Source organism: Herpailurus yagouaroundi, unplaced genomic scaffold, assembly GCF_014898765.1.
Source record: "Herpailurus yagouaroundi ecotype Mexico unplaced genomic scaffold, PumYag 142, whole genome shotgun sequence".
NCBI classification, from domain to species: Eukaryota; Metazoa; Chordata; class Mammalia; order Carnivora; family Felidae; genus Herpailurus; species Herpailurus yagouaroundi.
In genome coordinates, this window is record NW_024412397.1 from 5,997,244 (window position 1) to 6,007,127 (window position 9,884).

Here is a 9,884-nt window from a genome sequence, read left to right on the forward strand (position 1 = left end):
TTCGATAGCCAAGCTTTCCCCCCGTTTGTATTGAGACTTTTACAAATTACGTAGGTATTTTCTGACCAGACCTTTACCCTTCAGTTGCTTGTAAATGGGCATCATTTGTTTAAGGACGGTGCCTGTTGGTGAGATCTGCTATCTCTCACCTCCAGTTTGACTGCTCTGAATTACCAGGCCTGGGACGTTTCTTTGCACGCTGGTCGTTTCTTTGCCAGCTGGTCCCCGCTCAGGTCCTCCTAACAGAAGGTAGAGGAGGAAGACGGAGAAGCAGCTCGAGACCTCAAGGACTTGAGTCTGAAGGCTGCTCAGGCTTCATATAGCTCATGAACTCGGCGCCACCTCCTAATTCCCTGTCTGTTTTCCCGACCTTTCAAGCTGTGCAACAGATTCCTTTTATCACACTCGCTCTTGATGTACCCGGTCTGTTTTCCTGGCCGGAGGATTCTGATGGATTCTAACTGGCATGCTGGTCCTTGCTAAGAGCATTTGAAAATTCTGCCCCGAGATTCTTGTGCTTAGCTTTTGAGAACTTCTCTAGTTACATTTCACACACTGGCTAAATTATTTCCGAAATACTAGTTTTTATAGCATGAGCTCTTAAAATTGATATGACGATCATGCCTATGTTTATAATGAATAGGCGTTCCTTTTCATGGGGTGGGTAGTCCTCAATTCCTGTTGAGATAAGGGGTGGGGGAGACATTTGTAGTGACAAGACCTTGACATGAAAACATGATGGATCCTCTTTTGAATTTATATTCCAGACCTAGCCAGCTCCGGGCAACTTCTTAATTCGTTTATGCGCACCATAATCAATTCTGGTGTATCCTTACAGTTTACTTTCTTCTTCAGGAATAAAGTGGGTTTTTTTGTTTGTTCGTTTGTTTGTTTGTTTGCTTGCTTGCTTTTTGTTTTTGTTTTGTTTTTGTTTTTGTTTTCCAAATGCTTGGGAAGTTTTGGCCTACCGACACCTTCGAGAGAGCCTAGAGACCCTGTTCTGGTGTATTAGAAGTTTCAGGGCGTTTCCGAGGAGGGCTAATAATTGAAATTCTAATGAATCAGCCACAGAACTTGCAAAGTGAACATTTTATAACTTCGGTTTTTCACAGGGAGTGCCTTTGGATCTAATCACCTGGCGGTAAGAGTTCTAATCTGAGTCAACCACCCTCAGACTTTCATCTCAAGGGAACAGGGAGACAACTAAACGTGGCGGATAGGGGAACTGAGTCATTTTGACTCAGTCTGTGGTCTGTTGAATTGCAATTTTCTGCAGTTCGTGAATATACAGGAGAAAAGACCCATTTTTCTGTCTTGATCATATGAAACCGTAGCTTGTTACGATAAACCAATTTCGCGCAGAAAATATTCTTGACGCCATTTAAATTTGGATTTTTACCGGAACACTCACGTGTATTTATCTCAGTGGAGTGACAACCAGCAAAACAGCAGCTGTGCATTAAAGTATTAAAAAAGTCACCATTGGCAAATATTCAGCTTACATGCAACACTGTCCTAAGTATCTTACAGGTATTTACACAGTTAATTCTCATAACAACCTTGCAAGCTAGATATTATTAGCTTTGTTGTACAGATGAGAAAATGAGGTCCAAAGAAGTTAGATATCATTGCCAAGATCATGGAACTAATACATTATGAGGTCCGGATTTAAACTTTGGAAGTCTGGATACAAAATCCGTGGTCTTGTTTTGTTTTTTTAAATGATTTGTTGTTTATTTTTAGAGAGAGAGAAAACAAACAGGGGAGGGGCCGAGAAAGAGAGAGAGAGAGAGAGAGAGAGAGAGAGTGTATCCCAAGCAGGCTCTGAGTTGTCAGCTCAGAGCCCGATGTGGGGCTTGAACTCATAAACTCTTAATCGCATGACCTGAGCTGAAACCAAGAATCAGACTCCTAACTGAGTGAACCATCCAGGCGCCCCTAGAATCCATAGTCTTGACTGTTCATCAAATTACTTCTCAGTGATTTCCCACTTATTAATTTTAATAAATGGGAAGAAAGATATTAGTCACTGATTTCAATCCCCTCTTTCTAACCTAGTGAGCACAGAAACAGGAGAGAGAAGGAATAGACGACAGAGATAACAGAATCAATTCTGCTTGAAAGTATTCTTTAGGAATTCCTGGGGAGATACTGGAGACCTGTCATGGAGAATCTCTACGTACAAAACCATTTTAGCGTGATGCACCTGGTCTGTCGAGGTTGCTTTTAGTAAATAAATTTAGAGTTTATAGATTTATAGCACGAGGCCTGCTAAAACTGTTAGAGTCAGCACATGACTATCTCAGTAGTAAATGACAATATCTCGTAACTAAAATATCTCACTTTGTACAAGCGATGGCTTACGTGCAACACTTCGAGAGCTCCTGTGTGTAAATGGTATTGAGGTTCTCCCGCCGCAGCTAGAAAGGACCCGGTGAGTTGGGTTTGTATACCCAGCTTCCACATACGTCGCCTTCAATGCAAAATTACCTCTATTCTTTGCATTATGGGTAAATTCTGTGGGAGGTATGTGATTCTTGTAAGTCTGACTTGGAAGTCTGACTTGTTTGCTTTATCGCAGACTTTCCTCCAGTTGAAGTCTTGTGGAATTCAGAGTTCATTGCTGAAGCTGTATGCTTGTTTGGCTTGACTTGGTGGTTGTCATGAGTCCTGTCAATGTATTCAACAAACACACCAGGAGCAACAGCAGTTCATTCAATAAATGTTTATTGTATCCATACTAGGTTCATGGAGCTATTTGAGTCACCAAACAGAAAAGATATTCACTCTTTTATGTCATGTAATCTAGGCGAAGGAAACAAAATAAAGAACAAAGAAAAGCAATAACAATAAAAATCCTGTGGCCTGTTGTGCATGTACCTTGAAAGAAAAATAAGGCATATTAGGGGTTAAGTGTTGAGATACAGGTTTGGCATTTCATGCAGAAAAGACATGACCAGGCTCTCTGAGAATGTGATGTTTGGCCAAAATCTTAATGGAGTAAAACGGACCAGTCAGTATCTGAGGGAAGAGATTTTCGGGCAGAAGGAGTGTACTGGGTATGGTTGAGAAGATGCTGTGGTCGGAAAAGAGGGGGAGAGAGAAGGCAGGAGCCATCAAGGGTGGAGTGGCCAGGATTGAGATCAGTTAGGGGCGATGAAGATTTTGTTCTGACTGAAATGGGAAGCCACTGGAGGGTTTTGTCAGGGTCACAACATGGCTGCTTTCCCTGCTCTGCTCTGTCTGCTGTGTTGAGAAAAGCCTGTAAAGGAACAAGGGGGAGGTCATTGAGAACAGGAGGACATTCAGTAGTGCAGGTGACGCATGAAACAGGTGTGGCATATCTGTCAGGGTGCAGAGTCAGGAAAACCAAAGCCACTATCCATATCCAGGGAATTAAAATGCATCTAGGAATTAAGGGCTTATATAAGCTTTGGAAAACCCAAGGAGCAAAGGTCAGAGAAGCTTCCCCAAAGTCTTTAGCCTGATGATGCCTAGAAGATCCTGAAATTCTCAAGATTCTTTGGAAAACGCCACGAAATTATGTGAGTCTACAGATAGTTCTGAAGAACATGCCTGCACATATGTGGGTATCATACATGCCCATGTGTCTGGCTGTGCTTGCCTTTGGAGAATAATGGCCTCCACATCTTTTCCGTCAGTAGAATCTCTCATGAGTGCTCATCAGTGACAAATCCTATCATTAATTTGTACTTTCTAAAATTCCTTGACCTAGAATTATTACCTGCTTATAGTATTGCTTTCAAAGTCGTTTTCTTTTTGTTTGTCATTATTCCTCAATGCCTTGGTAGAGAGGAGAGGTAAATACTGTATGGTGACACTCTGTCCTCTGGACGTAGTTGAGCCCAATGAATTTCATTATGAAATAGTTAACTTGCTGATTTTTATATCATGCTTTCCTACCCGTGTATCAGCTTTTTGAGGAAAGCAGAGATCCTTTTCATTTTTGATCCCCGGAGGATAGCACCTTCCTGGAATATCCTGGATGCACAATCAATACTTTTTGTTCGAATGAAAAACTTTTCCATAATAAAAGGAATCATCATAGGGCAAATTGAATGCTAACACACTGAGAGAATCGATACGGACGAGTAGAGATGTGTGTAGTAAAGAGATATACACCATTCAAGAGAAGTTATCCATACAAAATTACAATTCAAATTTGAGTGAATTTGTGAAGGAAGTATAGGAAATAAAGAAATGTGAAGAGCAGGAAAATATATAAGAAGCAAGATTTTTTTTTTAAATAAAGTATACAGGACATAGCTAGGCCTAAAACAACTCCGGATTATTTTGAGTATACCATTTCATTTTTTCTGCTTTTTTTATTATTAATTATTATTGTTATTATTTTCATCAGGGAATCTTTCAACTATTCATGACTGACTTGGGAAGAAAAGATTAGAGATTTATATTCTCAAGGCTTGCCAAGTATAATTGAATTTATATGCTTGTATTTTTTTCAGATGCCATTACACTTTTGGTGCAATACTTTGTAAATAGACAGCTCAATCTTCTTGTCAAGTTCTGAAAGGACATATCTAAGGACTATCCAAGAAAACATTTTGGAGATTGTGCTTACAAAAAAAAAAAAAAAAAAAAAAAAATGCAATCCCAGCAAAATCCCTTTAGAACCGGACTTGATCCTGTTGTTTTCCATGGAGCACTCTCAATTTACCTGATGGTCCCGAGCAGGTTAGAACACGGCAGAAGCTGGAGCTCAGTCACAGCAAAGGCAAGCGAAACCACACATCTGTTAGGAGAGTCTGGTTTTCAACAACAGACACTTAGTTTTCTCATGTTTTATAGTAAACATTCATCATGAAAATGGCAAGTTGCTACGAGTAAGATAAGGTTAACTATAAAGAAGATTCTTGGACACACATTGTTTTGTTTAACTGTATCCTGACTGTCATTCTGAAGGAAGATGTTATTACATTCTTCGTCTTACAGGTGAGTAACCTGAATCTTAAAGGAAGTCAACCGATTTACCCAGTTCGCAGAGCCAGTAGATGGAGGGACTCCCAGACCCTAACCTAGGCTTCCTACTGACATACTCATTTTCCCTCAAAGTACTGACTTTATATACTGAGCCCCAGAGATGTGCTAATGCTTGATATACATTTTCCAGTTCAACCCTCAGAATCACATTATAGGGGTGGGGGGGGGGGGTTGGTGGGTAAACAGCCCGTGCTTTTTCTGAGGGGAATAGATGCTCGGTGACTCTCAGTGACCAATGCCAAAGAAAGAATTTAAAACCATTTGGAGGGCAAAAGCAAAGCAAAACAAAACAAAATCAAAACAAAAAACCAATAATATGTATACAACCTCCTCTCTAAGAAAGCTGTTTATTCCCAGCATCAGACGTTATTTATTTGGTTTCTCTTCGTAGGAATGATGTTGGGTTGTCTGTTCTTAAAGAAGCACCACCAATCTTCTACTAGGACTGGAAACTAGGTCTCCAAGTCTCCCTTCCTTCTCTGGCTCTGGGTTAGAGTTTGTCAGTGACAGACACTCACAAAGGATTTAAGGGGAAGACGGAGTGGAAGCCATTCTTCTCAGGAGGTCTTGGGGGGCAGATGCAGCAGCTTCTTGGCCACACCCACGAACTCCCAGTTCTCCATCGTGGTGACCAGACATGGAAGCTTCTACGTGTCTGTGAGCTCTGGCTTCTGTCCAGTCCCCGTGCTGCGGTCAACGGTCCTCAGGGACTGCTTCTCCAGTCCTTCAGCTACTGCCTTCCAGACTTTTACTAGCCATCTCCTCTCACATCTGTGGAATCCCCAACTCCCATCTTAAATTCCTCATTCTTAAAATGCTCTAGAAATTCTATTTCCCTGACTGAACCCAGGCTAACACAGGTGGAAGGTTGGTACTGGGGCCTAATCCCAAGTGCGTGATCATCAGTAAAGGTGCAGTGTTTCTCTTCTGAAAGAAACAAAGAATGACCGCTCAGTGGAACACACTGGAAATTGTAGAAATAATGTATACTGCAGCAAATTCACTTAATTCTACCCAGTCAACTGTGAAGGGGAGGGAATGATAGAAGGCATCAGAGAAATAATTAACATGTGCAAATAAGCCTATGGAAATGATAAGGTGAATGTTTACCTAATTCTTTTACCAGTCAGGTATAGTGCCCTTGGGAGGAGAGGAATGACATGTATTGGCTTTGATGTAAGTGGGTTGCACACACATGTGCAAAAGGATTTTGACATCATAAGAGCAAAAATAGGAACCGTGTTCTCAATATCGAGAAATGAGATGAAGGATATAATGTGTTGATAATGATATTGGTATATTATATATTGACTATATTTTTAAAAGCCTGTACTCTAGAAAATGTACTTTCCTCTTTACCGTTAACATGGCTACCATTTGTTGTGTCTACACAAGGTTTGAGCCCATTGAGTTTGTAAGAAATTACGTATTTTTTTGTGTGATAGGTAATGTAGTACAAGCATATGAAAATAACATGTTCAGGTAAGCATATGATTTAACAGCCTGGATTGTTAAGTCGTGGATCATAAAGATAAGGTCTTAGTGCACACCAAGGAGCAGCATATTAAAACTATATACAATGGAAAAAAACCAGTTTCTTGCGTGCAGGGTATACAAAACTCAAACATAAAATGATGGTACTGTCACTGATGCTGTCATAAAGATTAATGCAGAGGAAACCTTTTGAAAACGAAATATGCTATTAAATGTTCATTATGAGATTCGGCCCCATCTATCAGTATCCACTAAATAAAGATTAACAGCCTTCTCTCTACTACAGATGTTACTTATTCTGTCTTGGTCTCAGATAAAAGAATCTTTATCCATAACACTGCTGCAAATTTCTCATTGAAAGGAATCAAGACAATACACAAATACATTATGTGACTCTTAATCTGATCGAAATAGTTACAGACAGTATTTTGTTTGACACAAGCGAATACTAATTTGTGAATTCAAAATATGACTTATTTAGTATAATATCTTCAAAAGAGCAAGAAGAAAAACTAGGTCTGTAATATGGTAAATGTGTAGTGAGCCTTTCGCACAGTGTCGCAAAGAACGTATCTGGAGCCGATTGCCAATTAAGAATGTCACTTGCGGTGACAGCAAAGGCGCCTGGTTTCAGCGTCTTTCACCTGAAATGTTCAGTCTCTTGCAATTATCATGAGTGGTGATGAATTGCACAAACGTCCAAGAGGAACCTTACCTGGTGGTGTTTGCCTTCACATATGTTCAACGTCATGCCAACTTTTAATGTAGAAACCTAACAAATAAAAAGAATTGTCTCAGAAAATAAAATTGTTACTGTGTTTTTATGAGACTTCTGTCATGTCTACTGGATTTTATAGCTTCTACAATATCCACTTTCCCTTGTTGCGTGACCTGCGTTTTGGCTGAAACACCATCCATTACTGGTCTGCACTCAATTCTCAGTACCTGTACCCCTATATTCCTGTTGGGGGTGCTCATCACCCATGTTCCTCAACGCAACCATCCCCCCTCGCCCCTCCCCCCCCTGAGGTAAACATTACTCCAAGCATTACTCAACAAGTAGTGTAGCAAACAGTCATCCCTCTAGATGGAAAATTCCATGGAGAGCAAGAGCTATGTTTTGTTTAATTACCTCCCCATATACAGTATCCAATATAGCTCCAGGAATATAGTAGGCTATCAATGTACATTTGGTGAACGAATATATATATAAATGATGTGGAGAAAATATTTTTAAATAATAATTGATCTTTAGTTTCTGTTCTTTCCCTCCCTTCCTTCCTTCCCTCCTTCCTTCCTGTTTTCTTGCTTTCTTCTTCATATCAAGGGCCTTGTAGCTTCCAGCATCAGGACATTTTTCTTTTAAAATAGTCATCTTGGCAGGAGTGAGATGTGACCCATGAACTCAATGGCTCATACAAACATTTCTTTCTTGCAGTCCTTACACATCAGACGCGGCGGGTTGGGGACCTTCAGCTCCCCTCCCCATGTTTCTCATTCTGAAGCCTGTCTGGAGGAGATGCTTTTGTTGAGGATATGTGGTTCCTATTGGGAAGAAAAAAAAAACAAGAGAATTGGAAGAAATTTAAACGACATTTGTGATGCTTCTGCTTGGTCTTGATTCATGCCACATTTGCTCACCTTCCACTGGCCAAACCTGTAACGTGGCCAGACCCAGAATCAGTGGGGAGGGACATAAAATATCTTCCAAAGAAAGGGGAAGCAAATCTTTGGAAACAACAATACAATCCACCTTACCTGTCTATAAAATTGCTCCTGTAAAGTAAGTATGTTTCAGAAAGTAACCCCCATTTTAAGTGTGACTTCCAAGGACCAGGATTTGTTATTCAAAATGCTTAGTTAAAATCGCATAAATTAGAAAGTTCTTTGGCAACAAACACTGAATTCGAGGTGTACAATTTAACTATCTGTGACCTTTGTAAGTTTCACAGTCACCAGCCGTCTCTGAATCTTCGCGTCAGGGTAGGGTAACAAACTGAACTAAAATATCTACCTTATAAAGTTTTCATGCACATTATATAATAACATGTAAAAAAAAAAAAGTCCAAGGGCAGCTCCAGATTTAGAGCAGCACCTCACCCCTCTTCTCCTCTCTCTAAAATGTCCTTATGCTGGAAGAAACACTTAGTTTCACTGCTTTGCCCCGTACCTGTTGGCTTCCTGAAATCTGCTTTCTCTTGGCATCTTTCACAAGAACACACCTAAGCTATGTGGCATCAACTGGCTTAGATATTGACGGCTGGGGATGTGTTCTCCACCTCCAGGGCTTGGGGTTCAGCTGGTGTCTGTATCCAACCTCAGGCAATATATTATCCCAACATACAGTATTTGGTATAAATAAAGGAGGAGTTTTGTTTTTCCTTTTTAACTCTAGAGATCTGCTAGGCCACTGTCATTCCTTCCGTCTCTTGCTGTACCCTTCAGAAGAAAGGCATTGAGAGACTTATGTAAGAATATAGTTTCTGGCAGCAGGAAACTCAACTTTTCAATTTTATTCTTGAAGAAGAATCTCTCTTCTCTCCCGCCCACATGCTTTTAAAACATCTCAGAATAAAGTTACTGTTTGTGCTGTCTTCCAACTCGAATAATCTGACAGATTGCTTCTGAAAGAAATCTTAAGTTAAATCAAAATACGAAACTTTAATTAACAAATATAAGCAATGCTGTACATATGGATTTTGCCTAAAATCATGACAATTTCCTCTGTTTGTCAGGCCCTTGGTCAAAGTCAAGAGTGTTTGTTAGTTTGACTTTGGACTAGCAACAACAAACAATAAATATTTATGGAGGTATGTAAAGTGTTACAATGTACATGTATAATTACATATGTATATTTTATACATATATAACAGTTTAGCAATAAAGTTATTTAATGGTGCTCACGGGAAACTGTCTCATTTTTCTATTTCAGAGAATATTTGTCCACTCAATCAGTCATGCCTTCATACATTAAATCGGCTTTTATAAAGTACGAGCTCTGTACTAGACTCTTCTGCCGAGACCTAGAAATGTAGGTATAATCATTCATAGTCTCATGAGGAAGACACGGAAGTAGAGGATTACAATACCATAGATTCAAGCTACATAGATATATAAGTGTACTTATATTTATATTACATAATATAGTAAATATTCTCATATTATATACTCATACACACATATACATATACCTACATATATATATATATATATATATATATACACACACACTCATAAATTGAGTATTGTGAAAACAGTAGTTCCATGAGAAAATGAAAAACGTATGTTCCTATATGCCTGAAGTTGGCCTTTTTTTCTTTTTTTTTAAATACACATTGCCTTCTTGTGACATTGTAATGACAAACTTC

General features: G+C 39.5%; 1 protein-coding gene across 2 annotated transcripts in view; it reads left to right on the forward strand.

Moving 5' to 3' along the window:
• NETO1 (neuropilin and tolloid like 1) overlaps positions 1-7,345 on the forward strand; it is a 129,016-nt gene extending 121,671 nt beyond the window's left edge. The window contains exons 11-12 of one of the 2 annotated variants that reach the window (XR_005791489.1): positions 4,488-4,974; positions 5,414-6,796. The gene's annotated coding sequence lies outside the window, so the exon portion shown is untranslated. Of the gene's footprint in view, positions 1-4,487; positions 4,975-5,413 lie in introns of both variants that reach the window. The other variant, XM_040478575.1, reaches the window with a different exon arrangement.
• Positions 7,346-9,884: the final 2,539 nt, after the last annotated feature.